At 41.7% G+C, this 27,852-nt stretch overlaps 1 pseudogene across 3 annotated transcripts in view; it reads right to left on the bottom strand.

The window, feature by feature from the left end:
• The window catches only part of LOC143860645 (pentatricopeptide repeat-containing protein At2g22410, mitochondrial pseudogene), a 29,780-nt pseudogene extending 2,279 nt beyond the window's left edge, over positions 1 to 27,501 (bottom strand). For 2 of the 3 annotated variants that reach the window (XR_013239769.1, XR_013239768.1), the window contains exon 1: positions 25,505 to 27,501. The product of XR_013239769.1 is annotated as a pentatricopeptide repeat-containing protein At2g22410, mitochondrial pseudogene, transcript variant X2 (transcript). Of the gene's footprint in view, positions 1 to 25,230; positions 25,407 to 25,504 lie in introns of all 3 variants that reach the window. The other variant, XR_013239770.1, reaches the window with a different exon arrangement.
• Between the last annotated feature and the right edge of the window lie 351 nt (positions 27,502 to 27,852).

The following is a 27,852-nucleotide window of genomic DNA, read 5'->3' as shown; positions in this document are numbered from 1 at the left end:
TACTATTTTGTATTACCCAGAACATTCCAAAGAAGCAAAAGATAACCCATCCAAATAGCGAAGGAAAAGGGACATAGCAACAGTAAGTGGTCGAGGGTTTCCAAGCTACATTTGCATAAAACGCACCAACTCGCGAGACGAACACCTCGCCTTTGAAGTCTTTCACAAGTGTTTATGCATCTATGTGAAACAGTCCACGCAAAAGCCACAATGCGAGGAGGAATGTGTGATTGCCATAGCTGCATCCGATGAGGAGCCCGTCCATTGTCCGTGGTAATTTTTCGGAAGAAACTTTTGACAGTAAAAACTCCATCAGATTCAGGAATCCAGATCCACTTGTCCAATAGGTTCGGTGATAAATAAGTATCTTCCAGTAATTTGAGGATTGAGGTGAATGATTCTACCTCGCTATCCTTTAAATCCCGACGCAAGCGAATATCCCAGAAAGATCCCCTTCCAACATCGATACGCGTCAGATAGTCCAAAATGGTTGACAACGGATTTGGTGCTAATCTGAATATTTGTGGGAACGCCGAAGATAGTGTGGATTCCGCAATTCATAAGTCACTCCAGAAACATACCAAATTTCCTCTTCCCGGCTTGAATCTAACCAATTGTTTAAATAATTGCCTAGTTGAGTAGATGGAACGCCACGCCCCGGATCCTTACTACTAGACGGTGCACCACATGCCCATTCCCCCCACCCCCTCCCATATTTGTCCGCAATAACCTAATGCCATAAAGCCTCCTTTTCCATTCCGAATCTCCAAAGCCAATTGCCCAATAAAGATTTGTTGCGCATTCGAATTCTTCCAATACCAAGACCTTCCAATCTCTTCGGCCAGCAAACTTTCTGCCACTGTAGGAGATGTTTTAGTTTCTTTGGTTCCCCATCTCTTCCGTCCCATAAGAAATCCCTTCGTATTTTCTAAATTCGATTCGCAACTTTGGCCGGTATTTTAAATAGAGACATACAGTACACCGGCATATTAGCAAGTGCCGCCTTTATTAGTGTGATTCGACCACCGAGAGATAGAAGTTTCTTTTTCCAAGTGGCAAGTTTTCTCTCAATTCTTTCAATCACAGTATCCCATAACTCGATCTTAGGAATTCCGAATCCAAGCGGAAGACCAAGGTAAGTAATTGGCAATTGGCTAGTTGCACAACCCAGAATTTTTGCATGCTCACTCACTGATATTTCATCCATATTAATTCCAGCAATGATACTTTTGCAGAAATTAATCTTAAGTCCAGAAACCAATTCAAACCAATGGAACAAACGTTTCGCATTGGCCGTATATTCTAACCCGTCTGACAAAAATATCAAAGTGTCATCCGCAAATTGTAAATGTGAGATTGGCATGGAGTTTTTACTAGCCAGCTAACCTTTCAAAAAGCCATTGCTTTCCGCCAACAATATAAGCCTGCTAAGAGCTCCAACAACCAAAATGAATAAATAAGGTGATAACGGATCACCCTGTTGAAGGCCTCTGGAGCTGTTGAAGAAACCCCGTGGAGATCCATTTATGAGAATAGAGAATGAGGCAGTAGATACGCAAGATCTCATCCATTTTCTCCATTTATCCCTGAACCCCATTTTTCCCAAAATGGCATCGAGCATCCCCCATTCCACATGATTGTAGGCCTTTTCTCGACACGAGCCACAATACCGCGTTCCCCGTTCCTTTTCATAGAGTCAAGCACTTCGTTAGCAATGAGCACCCTTTTTCTTTTCTTTTTTGAATAAGGCAGATTTATAAAAAAACAGAACCGAGATGGTCCTGAAGAGATACAAAGAGGAGAAAAATTACAATAAGTTAAGGAGGAAGATAATCAAACCACTCTAAATCTACCCAAAAAACACCTCCCCTAGCTAGAGAATCTGCTTCAGCATTGGTTGTTCTCCTTACATGATCAAACACAATAGAAGAACCCTGAACCAGGTCCCCAATCTCCTCGAAAAAAGGCAAAAATCTCCAAGGAGGGATCGCCTCACCCGAAAGCCAGCGAATTACATTTAAGGAATCCCCTTCCACTATGATTTTGTCAAAAGCCGATCTATCCAAATACTTGATCCCGCTATGAACAGCTCTGACCTCTGCTTCATTGGAATCCGCTACTCCGATAGGTCCCGAGTAAGCCCAAAGAACTTCCCCCTTGTCATTTCTACATAAACCCCCAATTCCTGCTTCTCCAGGATTACCAAGAGACGAACCATCGAAGTTAAGCTTCATTAGCTCATCTGAAGGAGGATGCCAAGATTGGATGATTTTCACTTTGCTGACCCCTTCCTTACAGATGATTGCCCATCCTTCCCAAAAGTCAAAAGCTGAAACAAAACGGAACAAAGGGAGGCCCCTAGCCCAAGATATAACAGCAGCTATCAGCTTTACATAAATCCAATAGGGTGACCTAGCCTCTCCTTCAAAAACTCGCGCATTCCTCTCTTTCCACAAGAACCACCAAGTAGCCACAAGGCACATCTTCCAGAGAGTCCTGCCTTTCTTTCTCCAAGGATTCCACTCCCAACTCCTAATGAAGTCAGCCATAGTTTTGGATGGGACCCAACAGACCCCAAAGTGAGCGAAAATGAGGCCCCAAATGTCTCTAGCTACCTTACAATGGATGAAAAGGTGATCTATTGTTTCGCCATCAGATAAGCAGAGAGGACAGTGATCCACCAGCCACATTCCACGGTTCCTCAAAAAATCCATTATCTGAATACGACCACTGCATACAGACCACCCAAAGAAAGCAACTCTCGGCGGACAAAAGAACTTCCATATTGAGGAAGACAGAGGCTCCACTATACTAAAAATCATGTGATGGTAAAAAGATTTAACTGAAAATAAGCCAGACGGGCTCCAAATCCATACTCGACTATCTGCTCCCGATTTCTTGATGTAGCAAGCTTCTATTAGAGACAGGAATCCTTGAAGATAATTTAATTCTCTATTAAAAAAGGCTCTTCTAAACTTGGGAGTCCAAACCACTTTTGCATTCACTCTTTCGAAGCAGTCCTTGACCCATGCCCCTTTCTGAGACGACACCATAAATAATTCTGGAAAAAGCTCCTTGAGAGGGACAGCCGAGCACCAAGGATCCAACCAAAAACGAATCCTATCCCCCACATAGACCTTGAAACGAATGCATTTCGTAAAAAGAACCTCCACCTTCAAAATATCCCTCCACACCGATACACCTTTGAATTTATAATTGTCAGCAGAGCACCAGTTTCCTTTCGAAAACCCATACTTACTTCCAATAACTCTAACCCACAAAGAAGACTGTTCTTCGCCAAACCTCCAAAGGCACTTTCCCAATAGAGCATTGTTAAAACCTTGAACAACCCAATCCTCCATTTTTTATAGGGAGACAAACCGCACTCCATTTAACCAAAGGAATCCCTTTTGAAGAACTCGATCCTCCCCACAAAAATCTTCTCTGGATTTGCTCAATTCTCTGAGCTACACTCACAGGACATTTAAAAAGAGAAAGAAAATATATCGGAATATTTGATAAAACTGCCTTTATTAGAACCAGCCTACCACCTTTGGATACCAAGTTACGCTTCCAGGTGTCCAATCTCCGCTCAATTCTGTGAATAATGGGGATCCATAAATTTTTGTTTGGTCTTCCCACTCCTAGCGGAAGGCCAAGATAAGAGGCTGGAAGAAAATCTAAGGCACAACCCAGGATACCTGCAAAGGAGGAAGCGTCACACTCGAGAACGTTGATCGCATACAGCTTATATTTCACAAAATTAGATCTTTGGCCCGAGACCATCTCATAACACCTTAAGATTGCTTTAAGATTTAGAATCTGGGAGACAACCGGAGGGCAAAACATGATAGTATCGTCCGCGAATTGAAGAATCGATACTTCTACCCTATTGTTGCCTATTAGAAACCCTTCAAAGAGACCCAACTCACTTCCTTTCTTCATCAATCTGCAAAGGGATTCTACTACAATCACAAAAAGAAAAGGAGACAATGGGTCCCCCTGCCTCAAACCTCTAGTCGATTTGAAAAAACCTTTAGCAGAGCTGTTGATCAAAACAGAGAACCAAGCGGACACTAAACAATTTCTGATCCACCATCTCCATCGGCCACCAAAGCCCATTCGACCCAGCAGATAATCTAAAGCTCCCCAGTCCACCCTGTCATAGGCCTTCTCCATATCAAGCTCGCATAGAATCCCTCCTTCCCCATTTCTTCTGTAATAATCGAAAGCTTCATTAGCAATCAATGAGCAATCAAGAATTTGTTTGTTACTTATGAAAGCGCTTTGACAGTCCGAAATAATTGATGGTAAAACCACTTTGAAGTGATCCGCCAAAACCTTGGCAAGAACTTTGTACAGGCTACCCACCAAACTAATTGGACGAAAATCCGAAACTTTTGACGCCCCTTCGATCTTTGGAATTAGGGAAATAAAAGTAGCACCTGTCCCTTTGTCGAGAACTACTCCCTCAAAAAATTCATGGACAAATTTTAGTAAGTCAGATTTAACAGCTTCCCAACATAGTTGAAAAAAGGCCAAACAGAACCCATCTGGTCCAGGAGCTTTATCTTTCGCTAAAGAGAACAATGCTTTCATAATTTCCTCCTCAGAGAAAGGAATTTCCAGCCTAACAGATTCCTCCAAGCTTAAACTATCAAACGGAATCTCTTGAGGAATTGGACGAAGCATCCCATCAGCTGAGTACAAAGACCTGTAAAAATCAATAATTTCCACACTAATCTTCTCCTTGTCCGACACACAGACCCCCTCCACCACTAAAGATTCAATTATGTTTCTTCTCCTGCGGACGCTAGCCATGGCATGGAAGTAGGCTGTGTTTTTGTCGCCCTCAGACAACCACTTGACTCCGGATTTTTGACGCCAAGAAATTTCTTCGAGCAGCAGCACCCCTTTATGTTCTTGGCTTAACCTTCCTCGTTCCTCATAGTCTTCTTCCGACGCCAATCCACACTCTTCTAGGGCATTTAGCTCCAGCATTCTATCCTCCAGGATCCGCTTCCTGCCATGGTCAAGCTCTTTCTTCTCCTTAGCCCACTCTTTCAGTTTTGTCTCAAGGAATCTTAATTTTTTGCCAATGATTACATCAGCTGGACCTTCAAAAACACAATCAGACCACCATCTTACTAATCGTGCCTCCATAAGGGAATCTTCCAACCATGCTAACTCAAATCTAAAAGGAGCCGGAGCCCACGACTCCATTTTAGGATCTAAGAGAATAGGGCAATGATCAGAAACTGAATGAGCTAAAACTTTCTGATAGACCTCCGTAGTTATTGCCAACCATTCTCCCGAAAGTAAGAATCTGTCGAGCCTGCTCCTGATCGATCCTTGGCCCAAGTGAAAGATGCACCGCCCAACGGCAGATCCACCAACTCATTGATCGCGATAAAGTCAGAAAAATCTCTCATACCTGTATTGACTCGCTGGCACCCTAACCGATCCCCTATTTCTAAAATTTCGTTGAAATCTCCCCCGATGCACCATGAGTAAAAGCAGAGATTTCTCATCTTTGCCAATTCCTCCCAAAAAAGACTCTTGTCAGCTGATAATGTAGGACCGTAGACTCCAGAGAATAACCAATCAGAATTGTCATTCGTCTTTCAGAGAGCTACTGAGAGAGAAAAAACTCCACACCATACATCCTTAATGACCCATTTAACCTTGTCCCAAGCCACCAGAATGCCCCCCGAAGCTCCTTTAGAAGCTAAGAAAGCAAAGTCCCACTCATTTTTTGAACCCCATACTTCTCATGTCTATTCTGCTAAAGTGCGCCAACTTGGTTTCCTGAAGGCACACAACTTCAGGCCTCTAAATTTTAAGTAATTCTTTAATTTGGATTCTTTTCTCCTGGGAACCCAAACCATTAATATTCCAAGATAAGATCTTCATTAAAAACCTTAAACAGAGGTAATCTTCCCCGCCCTCACACCGAAGGCTCTCCCTTTTTTCTTTGTGTTAGGACTTTTACTGAGCGACCCTGAATCATAATTGATATTAGATTTTAATCTTACCAGCTCTTTTTCCTTCCTTTTCAAATTTGCTTCAGAATGGATATTTGAACTTGTAACACCCCCAACCTCCCTGAGCTCAGCCTCCTTGATACTAGATCTGTATTCCTCTTCAGGGCCCGTAAAAACTAAGCCCAGAGTATTACTAATTTGCAAAGTGTGATCAACCATCAGATCAACAACATCCTTATGAGAGCCAGACCCAAAAGCGTTCTCAAACAGAACAGGAGAAAGCTCTGAAACGAAAGGCAGTAAAAAGGACACCGCCTTGCTACACCACCTCATAGAAGAGAGATGAGAGAATCTTCCGAGCGATACCCTTACAAGGAATCGAAGAGGATGCTCCCTAGCGCAGCCAGAGAAACAATTCACCAGCCCTCCAAAACCACTGTAATCAATCAACACCTTTTTGTAACCCAAAAAGCAAAGAAGGAATGTACTGCCAACAGGAAGAATAAAATTTGAAACCCTGAGCTCGCATCGATTCTCCACCAGACTACTCCCCCTCGGTCCTTCCCCCTCAAGCGCCTCTTCTATCTCGAAGTTCAATCTGGATCAAAAAACACCCGCTAAAATTAAATCATGAAAACACCTCTAAGCCATGTATCCCTTCAAGGAAGAAGAAGGAGAACCATATGAGAAATCCTCCCCACAGACGGCTAGCTGCAAATGTTCTGCTGGAGATCCATAGGTTCGATCCCGGATTCTATCGAGAATAAAAGACTGGGAAGGGCTCGACCCTTTTTCTAAGGTAAAAGGAGAGAGAATATTAGGCCCACTTGCACACTCCGGATGAGACCATGCGCAAGGCCCATCAAAATCGACTGAAGAAAAAGAGGCCCTAGGCTCCTCTGGACTTTTAGGGCCCACAAATGAAATATGTAGAGGGCCTACTGGTGAAATATCTTCTCTTCCAGGAATATCTAGAGGGCCCACTAATGACACCTCAAAAACCGAGCCTCTAGATGCACCCTATCAAGAATTTGTCTTTTATACACAAAAGCTCCCTGAAATTTGGAGATGACGGTATCCATCACAATACTAATCCTTATAGTCAGTGTTTTCGCCAAGGTTTGTATAAACTGTGGATGAGACGAATGGGCCAGAAATCGGTTAACTTAATTGCACCCTCTTTATTTGGAATTAGAGTTATAAAAGTGGTGTTGGTCTCTTTGTTTAAGATACCACACTCATGAAACTCGTTAAAAAAATTGCATACCTCGTCTTTGATTGAATCCCAAAATCGAAGATAGAAAGCCATCGGGCTATGAAGCACGGGTGCGGGGTGCGGTAACGGCACGACACGGGTACATGATTTTTCAAAAAAACCGGGTGCGGGTACGTTCGGGTACGCCGAATATAATAATATATTTTAATATTTTATTATATATTTATAAAAATTTAAAAAAAATAATTGGAGAGCAATCAAATAACAATAACATCACCAAAATAAAAAATTCTAATATTACTCTTCATTTCATAAGTGATTAAGTTCCATATTTCACAACATGAGGCATCAATACATCATTCAATTGAAAAAAAATCTGTCGCCAGTGTGTTGAACAGTGCCTGACAAGATGAATAATTTTTAGAGAACAAATTATGAGATTTTTTATATCGGACTTTTGTGATTTAATAATGTTTGGACATGATAGATTTTATGAATTTTAAAATTTGAAAAATACCCCACTGTTTGGAAGTTAAGTTAAAATTTTGACCCGACCCTTTTTTGGGGAATTTTGTACTAGAACAGGAGAGTTGACTTTTTTTCCTTTTAGATTTGGGTCTTGAAACAATTTTTAATAAATCCAAATAGGGGGTATTCTGTTATTTACATGTAAATCTTAAGTAAATGGACAATAAAATAGTAAAGTTTACAAGTAAATACTAAGTACAGTAAAAGAGAGAGAAGAAGCAGGAGGGTTTACAAACTAGATAAGAGAAGCAGGACGTGTAGGGTACGCGTGGGTGCGCACCCGACACGCACCCAGTACAAGAAAAATGATTTTTATTTCTTTAATTATAGGGGTACGTACCCAGGGTGTACCCGAACGTACCCGCACCCCATACGTGTCGGGTACAAGTACGGGAGGCCCGGGAGAGTACCCGTGCTTCCTTGCCATCGGGAAACCATCCGGCCCCGGTGCCTTATCCTTCTTTAAAGAATTTAGAGCCACTTCGATCTCCTCCACAGATAATTCCCGCTCCAACCATTCACATTTTTCCCACTCAATTTGATTAAATGACAGCCCACCAAGCGATGGTCTCCAATCATATGCAGCGGAATACAAGTTCTTATAATAATCTACAATACTCTTTGAGATGCGATCCTTGTTTTCCACAAGTTCATCATCGATCAAGCAGTTGATTGAATTTGACTGACTTCTTGCATTTGCCATTTTATGGAAAAATTTGGAATTTTTATCGCCAGCTTGAAGCCAAATGGCGCGAGATTTTTGTCTCCATGAGATTTCCTATCTGCGGACAATTTCCTCATACTCCACCATAAAGTCCACCCGCATTTGATTTTCGGTATCCGTCAGTGTAGAAGATATTTCTTTGCTTTCCAATCCTTCCAATCCATGAAGAATTTCATCCTTGAGGATATTGTTTTGTCGCCGTTCCAAAGATGTCCAGTTTTTTATTTTCTTTTTAACAGCCTTGAGTTTACGACAGAAAACATACCCCGCCCAACCGTTAAAACTTGCCATATTCCACCATTCGACAATTTTATCATTGAATCCCTGAATCTCACATAGAGCCATGTCCAGTCTGAAAGGGTAAGGTCCGCCCAAAATGTCACTAAGCAGTAACATAATCAGGTTATGGTCTAATATAGTACGCTAACAAATGTTCCGGAACATTTCATCCCATTCTTTAGAAATCAGAATACGATCGATTGGAGATTGAACAAGTCGGTCTTGATTGTTTGTCCATGTGAATTTCGCCACTTCGGGCGGCAGATCAATTAGTTTGCACTTGCTGATGAAGTCAGATAATCTACTCATACTAGAAGTGATTCGACTGGGACTATTCTTCTCATGTGGGTACCTAGTGGTGTTCAGGTCCCCGCCCACGATCCAAGCCCCCGGCCATCCATTACGAATAGCATAAAGCTCCGGCCATAGAGCATGACGATCCCGAGCTCATGCACGTTCATAGCCGTTAACATCCATTCAAATCCATTTGATAGAGAGAAGAATTTTTTTTTTTCGAATGGTGAAATTCATTAAAAGAGACCGAGATGGTCAAAGATTACAAAGGAGAAAAAAATACAAATCAAGAGAATACAACATCAAGGAGGAAGAAAATCGAATTTCTCCAGCAACTCCAAATCAACCCCCCTCCTAGCTTGAGAATCCGCCTCTTCATTAGTCGACCTTCTCACATGATTGAAAGCCACATGATTATCTCCGATGATATAAAAAATCTCATTAAAACAATCCGCAAATCTCCACGGAAACTTACGAGAGCCTGATATCCAACGGATAACATTAATGGAGTCATCTTCCACCACCACATTATTAAGATTATCCCCTTCAAGAAGCTTAATACTTGATGTGCAGCCGCACTTCCGCCTCAATCGAATCGGCAATCCCAATAGGACCGGCAAAAGACCATATCACCTCACCTTTATCATCTCTGAAAACCCCTCCAATACCCGCCGGGCCGGGATTACCTAAACTTGATCCATCAAAATTGAACTTATACGAGCCATACTCCGGAGGAACCCAAGTTTGAACAATAACATTACTCCTCTCTACACTTGAGCACACCACTAACCACCCATACCATAAATCGAAAGCGGATACAAAATTAAAAAGAGGCAAAGACTTCGCCCAAGATATAGTTAACGCCGTAGCTTTTAAAGCAACAAAAACAACACTTTCAAAAATTCCTCTAAACGATCTAGCATTTCTTTCTCTCCATAGCGACCATATAATGGCAAGGAAAGATAGCTTCCAAAGAACTTTCCCCTTCATTCCCCACGGAGCATATTGCCAACTATCAAGAGCCTGGGCAATGTCTCTCGGAAACACCCACTGCACACCAAACCTTTCCAACACCATACCCCACACCTTTCTCACAAACCTACAATGACGAAGTAAATGGCTCGCCGACTCCCCATCCTCATGACAAAGGGAACAGAAATTAATAATGATCATTTTTCTTTATCTCAAAAAGTCAATCGTTTGAATTCTCCCTAAAATAGCCGCCCACCCAAAAACAACAACCGAAGGGGGGGCCGGGATAGTCCAAACCCTGGCAATATCTGGAGCAACAGGAGAAGGTGATAGAGAGGAGAAGATTAAGGATACAGAGAATTCCATTATAATATACCGTTCTAGTCTGAGCAATTTTTCCTTCCAGATTACAATGATCCCCCTAGCAGATCCAACCGCATCTTTCGAAACCCACAGACGATTGTTGCGACCCCAAATTCCATTTATAGCATCTTCCCCCATCCCATGCAACTTTGATTCAATTATGGCAAAAATATCTGGTTTCCTCCTTCGACAAATTTCCTTCGCCGCCAATTTCTTCCTCTCCGACCCGAAACCCCTAATGTTTCAGAATAACATCTTCATTTAAATACATGGTGATTTCGCCCAAAGAAGCCTTTAGAGCTTGCCTGTTGCAAGGTCTTAAGTTCCTTTTTCCCCTTTCCCGAATGAGTGGCTTTTAAACGTCCCTTTCGATCCCTACTCTCAATAGCCTTGAGCATCTTCTCAGTGCCACTCACATTATCCCTGTACAGAATGCCCAACTCATCCCCTATCTCCGACATGGCTACAAACTCTTCATCACTGTCGATTTCACTCGGGGATTTGTCACCCTGACAACGAAGTAGACAAGCTTCAATATTTTCACCCAATTCCTTCTCGAGTGTGTCCATTGACGTCTTTAACGCATCCGGATCAAGATTTTGCCCAGACTCGTCACCCTCTTTTCAGTTGGCGCTATCCGTTAAAAGCTCCTCCACCTCCACCCCTTTGTTTGTATCAATGGTAATCCCTTTCCCCCTTTCACAAATCCTCGGCCGTTGTCTGTCCACGGGGATAGATGTTTCGCCTGTAACCTCAAATTAGGTTACCCCTTCATCCCGAGACATATTTTCTTGATCAAAGGCATCCATATTTTCCATTTTCTTGTACTTTAGAGCAAGATATTCCTCGGCTATCTCTTCCCGATTAAAAGTGATAGAAGGGTTAGCCTCTTCCCATCGCCTGCCAACATCGTTAGAACGGTGGATCATCTTTCTTGAGCTAGCCATCGTGACAACATTAGACCATAGGAGATATAGCATCTCCTAATAAACAACAAGGATCTCTGAATTAATTCCTCCACCAAAAGCTTCCGGGTTCCTCCTATTCACCTCCCTCATAGCCAGCACTTGCTTTCGTGGCAAATTGCTTGTATGTTGAAGAAATCTTTTGTTTTGATTGCGACGGTTCATAAGGAAGCCTTTCTTGCTGTGACGAGAATACCCATGCCATCGTACTTTGTTTTTGTTCGCTCTTTTTGAGACACATCGTGATGAAGCCACGTTACTCCCACATGCAACGGTGGCATTGCCATCTGTTTCCCCGCTATTATCCTTATCCTAATTTACCACGCCTTTAGAGATTGACGAGGCCATTTTGTTTTCCCATCGAATGGTTTGGATGCGTTTCCGGTCTCCCATACCCGATAACTCGTATGAATCATCCTGTCGTCAAAAAACACAAGTATCGGGGTTTTCTTTATTTTTTGTAGCTATTGCCAGCTGTTTAGCATGTGAAACCGCCATCTTTGAAGAGGCCACGTGCTCAGCCCTCAAAAGGTCCGCCCAGGCACACGGTGCATTAAAGGGATGTGGTTCCCCACCCACCTTTTAAGGAGCCAACAGAGACATATACCGTTCGGATGAATCAATGAGAGCTGCGTGTCTTTGCGTTGGTACACCCGCAGGTTGTCTGATCAATTCAAAATTTGAACTCAACGGCCTAGATTTTGTATTGCCATTGCCCCTTTGATCCGAATGTTTTCCATTGATTTTCGAATTTTCTTTTGCACCAATATTTTCCAAAATATCAGAACCGTTCAATCTAGGTTGATCCAATAGATCAGGATATTTCTTTTCTTTGCCCGTTTCAGAGTGCCGCTGATGCCCAGATCGGCCGGAAATCTGCTCTTCCACCCCCACTTCTTCAGATGGATATGAATTCCGGTTACGGTGCACCGGATTTTCCGCTATTTTAATATCCTCTCCAAATTCCCCAGCAACACCTATCGAATAATAGCGATCCTCAACCTTCAATCTTACCACAGATCGGAGAAAAGAGGCAGTGAAGACCTTCTTTGCTTTAGCATATTCAAGGCTTTGAGGATTATCTCCTTCCAATACTACCTGAGTCACCGTTCCGAAAAAGCTTCCAAGTGCTTCAACCGTTGACTCACTCCATCCATGTAGAGGGATTCCGAAGAAACGAATGCAAATCGACTTTTGCTCCAGCTTTATGAGCCAGATGCCAAGGTCTCGATAAAAGATACTCCCCATAAGCATTCCCTCCCATACCAAAAACTTTTTCAGCCTGTTCAATCGAATCAAAACCGAATAAGATCTCGTTTTTGCTAATAATAAAAGGTTCGGATAATGCTGGTAACTCCCAGAACCATTTCTCCCATCGCCATATCTCCCCAATCTTCTTTTCCATTTTTTTATCCTTCCAATCAGACACATTTTTAGAAGTTTGGTTCTAGCTTGAACACGATTACCAGATGCTTCAATTGTTACATTAAGACTGTCCTCCATTCGGATATCATCATCCGGTAGTTCATCATTTTTTGGTTTATTCCGGCCTTCAGAGGTCCGCTTCGTTGGAGGAGCATAGTACAGGTTCTTTACTTCTTCTTTTCCTTTCGAACATCTCCGGCATTCATTCCTTTTTCTGAAGTTATGATATGAGCAGCCCTTACACATCCAGTCTCCAGGAAGGAAATTTGGTTTACTTATAAAACCACCAGACTGATTCGATTGCTTCTCAGATCTCCATCCCGGTTATCTTTCCATATTTCCATAGAAAATACGAAGATACTAATAGAAACACTAGGGAATGAGAAGGGTTTGGGCCCTAAAGGAGGATCGAGAAGGGCTTGGGCCCTCACAGTCGTGAGTAGAGACTCCCCACATGATAGATCGCCCTCAACTTGTGAGGTCTAGAAGGTAGAAACCCCTTTGCCAGCAAAAGCTTTCATTTTGCACCTGGCCACCGATGCAAATCACAGCAATTGTTGTTGTTGGAAAGAAAGTGGCTGGAGGATTCAAGCAGCGCAGAAGAGGAGAACCCCATGGAGAAAATTATCAAACAAAATTTGGGTCCACAACCTGAGATCATAGCTCAGGCATTAGTGGGTATCACATCTCCACAAACCATGCATGTCCTGAAGAAACAACCAATTACAATATTAATTGATTCAGGCTATACACAAAATTTTGTGGATGGAATCTTTTGTTCAACTAGATGAACAATACCAAGCTATGATAGCGATAGAGCAAATCTCACAAGGTATCCGTATATCGATTTACATTCACCACAGATGCCTATTGGTTGTGTTACATTCATTTAGAAAATTCTATTGAAACACACTTTCATCACACTAATATTGAAGAAGAAGCAATCGAGATAAAAGATTTTAGACCCATAAGCTTGGTACCTCGTTCGCACTGGGCATTAGCAAAGGTTCTTGATAGGGGATTGAAGTCATAGAAGAGGTGATCCCCACATACCAAGGGGCGTTAGTAAAAGGCAAACTCATTCTTAATGGAAATCTAATATCCATTGATTGCCTTTTTTTTAAAATCAACTGATTCATTAAAACCCGAAAACAAAACATAGTAGCTGGCCTACGGACGAGCATGTCCCAACAAAGCAAGCCAAAGACAGAAGAAACCCGCCAGAGTGGCCCGATTATTACTTCTCAGCCCACTCTACAACAATCCCGAGCTGAAATTTTCTACCACTGAATCCATACCCGCTCATCTTTCACAAGGGTAAACTCTGTCCATTTGAAGAAAGTAAAGCGTGCTAAAGGTGGGGGCCAATCTTGAGGCGAAAGTCCTGATTTCTGCTATAACAAATGTTAATTTCCACGAGTCAGCAGCTTTATTAGAGGCCCAGCTGATTACATTTGAGGAGTCACCCTCTACCATTAAGGGAGTATTCATCGGTTGTGCTGTCCATCTCTGCAATCCCCAGAGAAGATCCCTAGCTTCAGCTGCATTAGCATCACAAATTCCAAGTGAACCAGAAAAAGGAGGGTTTGGCTCTCTGAATCCCGAAAAATTCTGGCGATTCCTGTGTGCCCAGGATTACCCTTCGAACTTCCATCAAATTTGAGTTTGACCCACTCAACCAGTGGAGGACGCTACCTCAGCTTAGCTTTCATCTTCTATCCTTTCTCTTTGATAATGTTTTCCAATTTCAAATAATGCCGAGTGTTGAATAGGTAGAACCCTTGTTGACATTCCTCCCCCATAGGATGAGATCCATCTTGATGTCAACAAGTATTCTTCCTATATTTTTCTCCTTTTCCTCAAATGCATGGTTATTCCTCTCTTTCCAAACATGCCAAATCAACGCAAAAGGAATCAAATTCCAAAGAGTTTGACCTGTCTTATCAAATGGAGCAACGCTCCAATTCAGAAGAATGATTTTGATGGATCTTAAGAATACCCAGGAGATTCCAAAACTCTTGATAATGGTCCTCCATAACCGTGAGATTGAAGAGCAATGAATCATAGGATGATCCAACAATTCCTCCGCCTCTTTGCAAAGGATGCACCAACTAGCGAAATGGAACTCCCTCTTTTTGAGCTGATCACAAGTGTTAATCTTTCTTGCCGCAACCGTCCACGCAAAAACAGACACTCGTGGGGGTGCCGAAGAGTACCAAATCTTTGCATGTCAGGAAGCAGATCGATCATCTCCAATCAACCTATAGAAGAAAGCACAAACGGAAAAGGAGCTTTAGGATTCGGGGTCCAAACTCTATGGTCCCGAGCCCTGACAAGAGGGTGAGACATACCAATTGTTGAGACAACCAAGGAGGTCTATTTCGTGTTCTTTGAGATGACACCAAAGCCTATTCAGGCAATCCACTCTCATATCACCCTAAGTCAGACACTCTAGCCTATCTATCGGTCGCTAAGCGGAATAAGTTTGGAAATGTTTGGCACAATAGGGACTTGCCTAGGCAAAGATCTACCCAAAACCTTGTCCCCTCACCAAATGCTACTCTAAACCTAACTAAGAACTCATACAATGGTCTAGTACCGCATATAGACTTCCATACATCAAACCTTTACCTAGAGAAGGGTTCCTACTCTCCCAATCCCCCGATCCTTGTCCATATGTATCACCATATTTATGGTGTGCCATAATGCCTCTTTCTCCTCTCCATATCTCCACAACCACTTGCCCAGTAATGATTTGTTCCTTAATTATAGTCTACCAATACCGATGCCTCTCCTTCTCTTAGGCTGACTTCTTCCAATTTATGAGATGCCTAAACTTCCTGTTGGATTTACCTCATTCCCACAATAAGTTCCTTTGCAATCTGCTTGGCCACCTTGGCATCTTTTTTTTTATGAAATAATTTTGGCAGGTATTTTATACACAGTGAAATAAAGTACACTGGAAGATTTGCTAACGTTGCATTGATGAGACTTATCTTTACCCCAAAGGATATGTATTTCTTTTTCCAAGCCACAATTTTCCTCTCTATTCTTTCCACTACTAGGTCCAAAAGTGATGTGTTCGGTATTCCGTATCCTAGAGGAAGGCCCAAGTATGAGATAGGCAACTTCTCCTTTCTGCACCGTAACGTCGTTGCATGCATCAACACCTTTTCTTCTGCTCTAGCGATAAGTAAACTGAGTGCCTCTGCAACTATTATGAACAAATATGGAGATAGCAGATCACCCTTCCTTGAGCCTCCCGAACTGCCGAAGAATCCTACAGGAATGCCATTTAAGAGGATAGAGAATGATGAAGTCTATACGCATTCCTTAATCCACAACAGTTTTACAACGAGCCCTATATTCTCTTAAACACAGTCAGCAAACTCCCCGTCAAAGAAGTGATAGATATCTATCTTACAAAGAAGTGAAAGAACCCTTTCTTGTCATTCCTCGCATAAGTATAGATCACTTCATTTGCAATGAGGATTCCATCTAGAATCTGTCTGCTGCTAACAAATGCCCATTGGAACTGAGAAATGATATCTCCCATTACATCTTTGAATCTTCTTGCAAGGACTTCGCTAGGGTTTCATACAAACAATGCACCAGGCTAATCGGACTAAAGTCCTTTAGTCCACTGCACCCTCTTTCTTGGGAATGAGAGTTATGAACGTAGTATTCATTTCCTTTCCAATCTTGCCTCTACTATGGAACTCCACCATAAACTCCATTACATATTTCTTGATCACCTCCCAGAACCACAAGAAAAAAGACATGGGGAAACTGTTGAGGTCAGGTGCTTCGCCTTTCTTCATAGTAAAAATGGTTTCTCTAACCTCTTCACTAAACTCCCTCTCCGGTCATCGTTGCTTTCCTGTGACAACTGCTTATACGGTAACCTTCCCACCTTTAGCCTCCAATACTAATCCTTCGGGTACAACCTTGAAAAGTATTGAACTATCAAGGTTCTGTAGACATCCCATTTTGACCGGACCCCCAAAATCCCAAAATCAAATAAATCCCTGAAATCGATTGAAATTCCCGAAGTCAAATCAAGTCCCAGATCCGAATTCCGAATAAAAGTTCTTAAGCCTAATCCCGAAATTCCCGAAGAAGTGTACCCCAAAAGCAGAGAAAACTCGAAATGATACCAACCCGTTGTGTTCATTGGTAGGTGTAGGCTCCTCAGAAGATGTTCAGCACTTCAAAAAGTGCGTCCGCAAAATTGTGGGCAAATTTGGCGAATAATGGCAGAAAAGGCATGCCAAATTGGTGCAGTTATTAAATACGTGTGCAGTTATCACCCTCCTTTTATTATAAAAGACAATGCTTGATAAAAAAGGGGATTTCCCATTTTTACAAGGGCGATCTAGTAATTAGGATGTAACTTCTGTTCCAAGCAATCCTTGAGAGCCATCAGATCAAATCAGTGGTTTAGGATTGTTTGGAGAGAAGAGAATCTTCACCCTGCTTTTTGCTCGGCCCCCCCTGTAAGTTAGAAAAATTGTCTCAAAATACCCTAAGAGGTGGCTGTCCAAGGAAGAAAAAGGGGTACAAATATATCATTTCCCTTTTGCAGATAAGGGATCGAGCTAGGGTTTTTTTTTAAAAGGGGAGCTTCATCTTCATTGAGAAAAAAAGAAAAGAAAGAAGAACCCAAGAGCAAAAGAGAGAGAAAGAGAGAGAGCAGGGAAGAGAAAGACAAGAGAAGGGGAGCTCGGCCATCATTAACTCCGGCCCAAGATCCGTTTCCACCCGAACCATCAAAACCCATTTCCATTTTCGCTTGAGCCGCAACCACCATCTACATCTTCTCCGGTGGCCATCACCGGAATCCGGCCTAAACCCCTTCATCTTCCTTCCAAACCCCCATCTCTTCTCCATCATCCCTAACCTCCATTGATTCCGGCGGGATTTGCCGGAATCCAACCTCACTCCCAAACCCTTTTTTTATCTTCACCGCCACCTTCTTCTTCACCATCACTATCTCTGCAACCGCCAGCCCTAACCCCCACCTCCTCTATTTTCATCCCTAACATCCAAACCCACTTCTCAAAAGCTCCAAATCCACTGCTACCTCCACCCTCTTCTCTATCTTCTACCACCATCAACCACCATATCATCTTCTCTACCCCAACTCCATTACCTTAACCCCAAGAACCCTAAACATTCCCCTGTTTTCCAGATAAGAAACCCATCTCGACCCTCCATTTTCCACCACCAATTTCCACTGTGGATACCCATTACCTATTCAAACCCTCTTCATTTCTTTTCATTATCTGGATCCATATTCCATCTTGTATACCATGGTCTTCAACCTTTAAATTCGAGCATCTCAATTTCAGAGAAAATTAGATCGGAAGTTGTAGTTGCAATTCCAAGGAGTATCTTCTTCATTTCCGGTGATTGCATCGGATTTGGTCTTTCTAAAGGCATTTTCTACCCTTCTACGTCTAAATTCAGGTAACCTTGCTTGTGATTTAATTTTTATGCTCTCATAGATGATACTATTGTATTAGATGTGTACGACTTGGTCTTTGATCTGTTATTTACAGCATTTTTGCATGAGCTATTGATCTATGAGATATAAGCATTTCGGATGAGGTCTGAAATTTGGTCTCTCGTTTGTATCATTGTGAATGAGATTTAGCATTCGACCTGTAGATTGTCACGATCTGATGAAGGCATGATTTTTGTTATTCTCTTTTGTCCCAATGGACCTACTCAATCCATAGTGTTTAAGTGAACATCCAATTCCTTTGACCAGTTTTTTTTTTTATGCTGATTTTGATGTGAGATGTGATGGTCTTGTTTTAAGCTGGATTAGCGTGCGTAAGTTCTAATAATTGCATTAATTTACTGGTGATATTCTCACAAGCTTACGATGGAGATCTAGACGATAAAAATTGGTTCTGCTCTGTGTTTACCCAACGTCTTTGTCAGTCTAAACGGAAGCACGTAATATGTTTGTTTTGTTCTCCTCAATACCCCATCTGTGAATTCATAAGTGAAATCTCTTTCTTCCAAAGCTCAATTCTCCTGGTATGATTTTTACGTGATTAATGTATCATTTTAGTGTGGATGTTTGATGGTAAGGAAGTTGTGTGTGCTTACCCCAATCATTATCTGTTATAACTTCTCTTTTGATCATGGACGGAAATCATATGCCTCACAAGAAAAGTTAATCCTGTAGGATGTATCATCGATCACGGGAGCACATTGTCGGGTTTAGGCGATGACGGAATGTTTCTTGAGCCACCTCTTTGCCCTTCATATCCCTTTTCCTATCTCATCATTTTTTACATGGGCTTAGGGGTTTCTTTTTTCTTTTTTTTCTTCGAGATCATTACTTCTTATAGGGTTCAGGGGTTCTACCTTGTCTTCCTTCGGGTTCACTCTCCTCACGTTCCTAGGGATTTTACTCGGGCTCCGGGACTCCTTCGATTATAGGGACATTTCCTTGGATTTCTTCTCCAATCAGAGTCATTCTTCATGTTCTTCGGGGTTCTCTTTGCATTTCGGGATCCCATCGATTTTGGGAACACTTCGTCGGGTTCAGGCGACGACGGACGGAAACCTCCTGAGCCAAACCCCCCCCCCTTTTCAATCAAAAAGGGATAAAAAAAAAAAAAAAAACACATAAAAATCAAATAACCAAAAATCCAAAAACATCAAAAATTCAAAAAACAACAAAGGCGTTTTTCGAAAAGCTGTTTCGAACTACGTTGGCTTGATCTCTTTTCACAGGGTACGTAGGCAGCTTGGGATCGCCATCCCAAGTTCAGTCAAATTTTTCAATAAAATCATTTAAACCCTTCAAAAAAATCATTTCAGCATCAAAAAATACTTTCCAAGCTTTTCTCAAAAATACAAAAGCCAAAATGGGCAAGGATGGTGATTGCCAGGTCACTCGGAGCCTTCTTTCCATATTCATTTCCGATTTTAATCGTGGTTTTCCGGTTTTATCGGTTTTCCGACGTTTTATCGGGTTTTGGGACGGGCGACGACGTAGCGTGGCCCCTTCACAGGGATTGTCCTCGCTGAGCCCAACGATAGGCTATGACAATCGTGAGACTTATCCGATCTTCAGCGGATCAGGATCGCTGAGCTTGATTCATTAGAATCGCTCCCTGAGCCTATCGTACGCTCCCTTTTATTTTCCCTGGCATTCTCGGTCCTCATGTATCGTTGATTTTTTGATTCATTTCTTTCCTCGAATCTTTTAGCTTATCGTGTGTTTGTCTTTGGTTCCTTGTGTGTTTATTTGCAGCTTGCTTATTCCTTGTGCGTTTAGTTTCGCATGCTTAGCTGTAGATATTTACTGCTTCTCTGCTTATCATATCTGCTATTACTTGCTTAGCTGTAGCTGTGCATGCGGATGTTATTGCTTTCCTAGATGTGATGGGTTAGGATTAGATGCGGTGAGTTAGGATCTGAATGTTTATTTTATTTTGCTCATCCCCGGGTCATGCATGCTTAGATAGACGTTTTCTCGGGGATGCTCGTTCCCATTTCACATGATTTTAGCCCAAAACTCTTCAAAATTAATTAAAAATGGCATAAGAGACCATGTGCTTGCACTTGGGCGAATTGGGGGCGCTTAACACCTTCCCCATTCGTCATCAGGCACGGACTTTTGTATCTCTAGTTATCCGTTGCAAACAGAGTATTTCATGGGATCCAGGGCCTACTTCCCTGGATGGCGACTCTTCTTTGTTATAGGTACACCTCGGTTCCGGGCTGGTCCTTGAATCGAGAGGTATCTCATTTATATCGCCACCCATGCTGTGAGTGGCACCATTTCGAGAGTTCCTTGGTAGAGCTCTCCTTCACATTGTGGAGATCTTAGAGGATCGGTGTGGGGATCTCGTGTCCCTCGCCCATTCGTCCTCGGGATCGGGGTCCACAGGCTCTTTTTCTTTCTTTTTCTTTTTGTTTCTTTTTTTTTGAAAATTAAAATATGTTGAAAATGAATAATTTATGAACTATCAAGGTTCTTGATGCGACCTTTATTTTCTATCAGCTCATCCCCATCGGCCAGACAATTGATAGCATTAATCCTTCTCCTAACACTGGTCATTCTATGAAAAAATTTCATACTGTTGTCTCCCCCCCCCAGCCAAAGTACCCTGGATTTTTATCACTAGATTATTTCCTCCCTTCTAACGATTTCTTAGTACACCGCATTCAAAGATATTTCATTCCTTTCTTGTTCCAACCGTGGAGTTTCTTCCTCCTTCCTGTCTAATGCTTCAATTTTCAGTAGTGACTCCTCTTTTTTAAATTTACTTTGTTCATCTCCCTTTTCCCTGTCATTGATCTTTTATTTGAAAGACTTTAATTTTCTGGAAAAAAAAAACGAAACCTTTCCATCCCGCCATTCTTATTTCCTTGCTACCATTCTTTAGTCTTCTCATTGAAGTTGGATATTGCACACAGGGCCACACCACACCCAATTTAAACAGTCTTGGATTGCCTCCACAGTCCCTCATTTCTAAGAGAATTGGGTAATGGCTGCAGGTCAGGCACAGGAACGTTCTCTGGAGTATCATGGAGAAGGTATCCTCCAATCTTTGGAGATTAAGACCCGATCGATCTGCATACTAAAAGGATGGGTTGGTTGTTTGTCCATGTGAACATGGCACCTTCTAATGGAAGATAAACTAGCTCACACAATTGAATAACCTTTGATAGATTCCTTATACTCACAGTGCACCTCACCCGTTGTTTGCCCGCTCTTTTCATTGGGAGATTGATAGTGTTAAAGCCTTTGCCAATTATCCAAGTTCCTGTCTTTTGATTGTAGACCTCCATGATTTTCGCCCAGAATTGGTTTCGCAACCTTGCTCTGGAAGGCCCATATACCTCCGATAGCAGTCATTTCGGGTGGTTGTGCAGATTAGTGACCGCGATAGATAGAGAATACTCCTTTGCCCGAATCGGTTCTATAATGAATTTGTATTCCCTCCACACTTATTATTCCACCTGCGGTCTGTTTTGCATCCAGGGATGCCTACTGCGGATTCCAGTGCTGATGCAGGTGCATCCCTCAGGATTGCGGAGATCAACGACCCACGTTGACCTTCAAGAGTTTTAATTTCAATTGAACATTTTGAGAAAAATTTTAGTAGTTTGAGTTAATCTAGGAGAGAAGTTTTAGGAATTTGTAGAGATACTTTAGGATTGAGTTTTATTGTGGACGAAATTCCCATCGTGGTTGGACGTCCATGTGTTGGAGGATTTTTAGGATGTTTAAGATAGGAAAAGTAGGATTTGCTTGCCTTTTCCTGTTTTTAGTTTGAGTAGAATTAGGAAGTTTAATTTGATTAGGATTTTGTCTTTTCAAAAGTCTATAAATATACAGCCATGTAAACGTTTTTTTTATCTTTTGGAATAAAATTTAAGTTGCCTTCGGAAGTTTGTTGACGCAAGTCCCATAATACCACAGCCATCTGCTGCTGTTGCGTTGCCGCCACCAGAAAATTCACTCACAAACGAGCCACCTGCTGCTCGATTGATTCTTTACCCTCAAAGACCATCCTATTTACACCTACTAATAGCACCCTGCTATAGCCTATTCCCATCCCTAATTTCAGCCCCAAAACCTCCTCATCTTCATCTTTTCACCATGTCATAATCCTCTTACCATCCGATCAAACTAACCCATATTTTGTTGCTTCCCAGCCTAACATCACACCTTCACAGGCTCATCCGACTCTTCCCCAACTAATAGAAACATGCACCCCCATATACCCAAGCCTAAACAGCAGCCCATAAACCTACGAAATTTTCATCCGATTACCATCTACCTAATACCTCCAAGAACAACCCTCTTGAAATCACTATCTATTCTTCCTTGAAGACAATCTTAATATCTTTCTTTCTTTACCTAATGACCAAGAATTCCACTTCCTTTTCCTTAGTCTTTCCTTTTGTCTTCCTTTTACCTCTATTCGGCTAATACTGCCCTATCCGAGCCTAAGCTTCCTGATGCATGACAATACCTAATTTAGGGAAAATCCTACACTCCTAGTGGGATTAAGACTTTAGGACAATTTAGGGCTTACGCGAAAAACTAAAAGAACACTTAACAACTTACCTAGGGCCGAATTAACGCCTAATTAATCTATGGGCAGTAGCAATAATGAGACTTAAATAGCATAAATAATTGTAAAGATTGTAATTAAGCATGAACTAAACCTTATACAACTCAATCAAAGCGATAAGGATTCGTTAGATGTATTGATAATAGAAAGATTAGTCTGAAACTAACCAATTAAAAGAACTAAAAGCTAATGTAGTTACCAATGAAATAGATGGCACACAATCATGAAAATAATAATATCCAATGAAGAAAAACAAAACAAAATGTCCAGCAGTAGTAAAAGGCTCAAAACGGTTCAGTTTTGGGTTGTAGGGGTATTTTGATAATTTGGCAGATCTGGGATTTTGGTTTAATATTGCAGTCCAAATCTTAGGTTAAGGTTTAGAAGGTAAAAGAAAGGTAATTCTAGGATTTAGGTTCTTGGTTTAATAATGCTGTTCAAATCTTAGGTTAAGGTTTAGAAGGTAAAAGAAATGTAATTATAGGGTTTAGGTTCTGATTTGATGGTTGGTTTAGGGCATGGATCTTTTAAAAGGGTTTCCGGGCTTGAAAAGGGGTGAAAATTGCAATAAGGCTAAAAAGGGGTTGAAGTTAGGGTTCTTCGGTGTTTAGGCTGAGGTTTAATGACTTTAATCATAAAAACAATCCCTCAAAATCTCATAACAAGATCTTGGAGAACAAGGGAGATTTATGGATTTTGGGTTTTCTAGTTTTAGGGTTTAAGAACAAAGAAAATAGAAAATCTGATTTACTAACCTTGTTTGTGTTTATTTGATTGAAAAAATAGAAGATAATAGAAGAGAGGAGATGAGAGAAGAATGGCTCCAAGCCACCAAGAGGAGATGAGAAGAAGAAATCCAAGCCACAATAGCTCTTACAAAAAATTCTCAATTCTATTCAATATTCCAAAGTCTTTTACATTGCTTTCATAAGATATATTTATAAGAAAAGAAACCTTAGAAGATAATCTAAAGTTAAAAACTAATCTCAATCATTCATCTAATCTAAAGCAAAGCTAGAAAAAGATAAAAACTTACCTAAAATAGTAATCCCGTAATAGACCTATGTCACTTCCTAAAAACACTCATAACTTGCTAAAAACACCTCCAAATCATGTGATCTTGGGCCCGTTAGATAGGTAATTGAAAAACCTTTCTAATAATACCAAAAACACGCCAAACGGATGAGATTTGATGCCTAAAAAGTAGGCTACAAATAAAATGACGAAAATAGAAAGTAAATAAATAAAAAAAAGACGCCAATGTCTGTGGCCCATGCTAGAGTCCCCGCCATCAGTCTCGTCCACGTCTACACTTGTAAACCTTGAATCCACGCCCATTGTTGATATCCCCATCACTTCCGCTATACGCCCCTGCGTTATTTGGTATCAGAGCAATCCGTCGCGTCGGCCTTGCGTTAGTGCCCCTAGAGATTATCAATTAAAGATTCCAAAACAAACTTAGCCTTTGATTACAATAGTATGTTGACCCCGCTCCCCATTACCAATCCTTTTACAGATTTCTGTTTTTATGCAACTCCCAGTCCCCTTATGTTCCAGAAGACAATCTTCATGGAATGCAAAGAAGAAAGAAAGGTTATCCACAGCATATATTGGGCTCCCATTTGGTGTAGGGATACCAACACTCTCTCTTTGGCACCAGGTAATTAGGTGAATGGAGAGAAAGTTGGCCTTTTGAAAAAAATAATAATAAACTATAATTCGGAGGAAAAATCACACCAATCAAAGCAGCATTGTCCAATCTACCAATATACATCTTATCTCTATTCAAGATACCATCAATGGTAGAAAATATATTTGAGAAGCTCCAACATGACTTTATATGGTAAGGAAAAGAAACATATAAAAAAACTCAAACATCTCATGAAGTGAGGAGAATGTGCAAATCAAAGAAACAAGGTGGAATTAGAAATGGTAATCTCAATCTAAAGAACAAAGCACTCTTGGTGAGATGGCTGTTGAGGTATGGACAAGAAAAAGAGGCCTTATGGCACAAAATAATTGGGAAAATATGGGAAAGGATTAGGAGATTGGGAGTGTAGGAACCGACCGATAGGAAAAGATTTAGGTGCATGGCAGTCATTTTGTATTTCTCGTTCTTTGTATGAGTCTAGAATTAGTTATAGGGTTGGAAGAGAAGACAAAATTTGTTTTGGGAGGATATATGGTTAGAAGAGTAAACTTTATGCCATGCGTTATCAAATTACCAATTAGCAAACCATAGAGCATGAGAGTTTGCTATAATTATGAGAGAAGGGCAGATGGGTCTATTCTATGGACTATATGCCTTAGGAGATATTTAAAGACAGTTTTCACAATAATATGAGATGATACCAGGAGATTCTCAGACCTGCTACAAAGACGAGAACATAACCACCATCTCCTTGGGCGCTTGCAAGGAATGGAAGCATGGTCAAATTTATCTTAAGAATGCCATTCTAAGCGAGCTGACCGTGAGGCTTGTAGCCCATTCTCTTGTTATATGCAGGTGAAATGATCATCTTGAGATATAACTCTTATGACATGCTACAGATGAAAAAGTATACTATGAAGTTTTTATGAAATTGCAAATTATTTGTTTTGTAAATTGCATCAAAGCAATGTGTGTGAATGTGTGTGAGTACCTTGTAGAAGAAAAAGGAGCTTCAAATGAAAAGCTTGCAGCACTTGCTCAGCTTCACAAGACTACAGACGCGTAGCCTTACTTGGGTAGTCTTGAAAACTTCATCGTTTTCTGAAGGATGGAAGAGCCTTGACGAAACATTGGATGCTTTAGGCGAATGAGAAAATCTCTGTACTTTAAGTAATATCCATTCAAATCATTGTCCATGAATGATTCATTAGAATGGGCTGCTAGTTTGAATCTTGGTAAGCATTACTCCGGCTGTATCTCAACCCAACTGCATCCGGGGAGCTTACTAACACCCCTCTCCTTCATTGCTTCCCGCACCCTTGCCGCATCATCCCATTGCTCACAAGAAGCATAAATACTAGCAAGAAGCATGTAATTCCCAGTGTTTTCAGGCTCCAACACAAAAAGCTGCTCAGCAATCCTTTCCGCAATCTCAACATTACCGAATGTTCTACACGCAGCAAGCAACGCACCTAATGCACCAGCATGTGGGCCCATTGGCATGCTCTTAACCAGCTCATGGGCTTCTGCGAGTCTCCCAGCACGTCCAAGCATATCAGCTATGCAAGCATAGTGATCAGCATCGGGGTTGATCCCATGCTCCTTAACCATGCTCTCCCAAAATCTCAAGCCATTGTCAACAAGCCCTGTATGGCTACAGGCATTCAAGACTCCAATGAATGTGACGTGGTCCGGTTCGATCTCTTCCACTCTCATTTTGTGGAACACATCAAGCGCTTTGGTTCCGTATCCATGAGAAGCAAGACCCGTGATAAGCGCACTGTAGGAGAAGACATCGGGCTGAGGGATCTCGTCGAATAAGCGGCATGCCTCTTCCACGTTTCCACACTTAGCATACATATCCACAAGCGCCGTAAGAACACGTGGGTTCCTTTCAATGCGTTGTTGTTCGACGTAAGAGCCAATACGATTCGCAAGGTCAGTACCTCCTAATTGTGCTGTTGCAGAGATCACGCTTGTCATCGTGACAGCATCGGGCTTAATCCTTACCATTTCCATTCTATGAAAGAGCTTAAGAGCTTCCCTTGGCCGCCCATTTTGTGCATACCCAGTAATCATCACTGTCCATGAAACCAAATTCCGCTCAGGCATTTCATCAAATAGTTTTCTAGCCATATCTACAAGCCCATTCTTAGTATAACCCACGATCATTGTTCTCCAAGAAACAACATTTCTCTCAGGCATTTTATCAAACACCCTTCGTGCGGAATCACACTCCCCGGCATTGACATACCCAACAATCATTGCATTCCACGAAATCACATTCCTCACACTCATCTGTCCAAACAAACTTTGTGCAGCATCCATGCCCACACCGACCCTCGCATGGGCACCCAACAGCGCATTATAAGAAACAGTGTCTCTCTCAGGCATTTCATCAAACACCATATGAGCACGACCCAACTCATCACATTTCCCATACATGTCAATCAATGCGTTGGAAACTTGAATAAAGGCACCAAACCCAGTTTTTAAAACCCGACCATGAACCTCAACTCCATGGTTGAGGGACACTAGAGCCGAACACGAGTTAAGAAGAAAAGGGTAAGTGAAGTTGTCTGGTGTGATGTGTTTGTGGGTCATTTGGAGGTAGAGATTGAGGGATTGTGGGCAGAGGGATGGGGTCTTTGAGAAGGCTCTGATGGCATGGTTGAAGAGGGAAAGGTTGGGATGAGAGATGGAGGAGAAGATGAGATGAGAGTAGCGAGTGAGGGAAAGAGAGGCGTAGAGGCAGATGAGGGTGGAGGCTAAGGAGTTGTTTTGGTGGAGAAGGGCGCGGACTATGTGGGCGTGGATTTGTTTGAGGTGTGGGAGAGAGTTAGAGCATGTTTTTAAGAGAGAAGCAGAGTTGTCTACTTTGTTGTTCTTGTTTATTCGGTGCCTTGTTTTGGTGGGGGAAGGTTCTTGCATTCCAACATCTACAAGAGAGGTGTCCAGACATTCTTAGGCAGTTCTCTTCTTGAAAGACATTTTTAGAGGGTAAATGATATCAGCACAACAAAGTTTTGTTAATTGCACCGACACATATTGTCTTTTATTATTGAGAAAAGTACCGAATGTGGATAATGATTTCAACATAGTATGAATCGCGGGTACCTTTCATCTTATTTACAAAACGGACGATTCTTCAAAAAATGGCCCGCAAAATACCCTAATGCTATTCCTGACAAAATCCATACGTGTCATGAACCTCTTGGTAGCCACCTTTTTCTATTTTAGTATTGTCTTTCGAGAGAAAGTAGGGCTGCATTTAATGCATTTCACGTCCTCCATTAATGCAGGAGACGCTGGCGTGCTGTATAAGGCCACCTTGGTTGT

The sequence above is a fragment of the Tasmannia lanceolata genome, unplaced genomic scaffold (assembly GCF_043159265.1).
Source record: "Tasmannia lanceolata isolate RefF3 unplaced genomic scaffold, GAP_Taslan_0.1 ptg000037l, whole genome shotgun sequence".
Classification (NCBI taxonomy): domain Eukaryota; kingdom Viridiplantae; phylum Streptophyta; class Magnoliopsida; order Canellales; family Winteraceae; genus Tasmannia; species Tasmannia lanceolata.
Note: the sequence above shows the minus strand (reverse complement) of the source record. Positions and strands in the feature narration are given on the sequence as shown.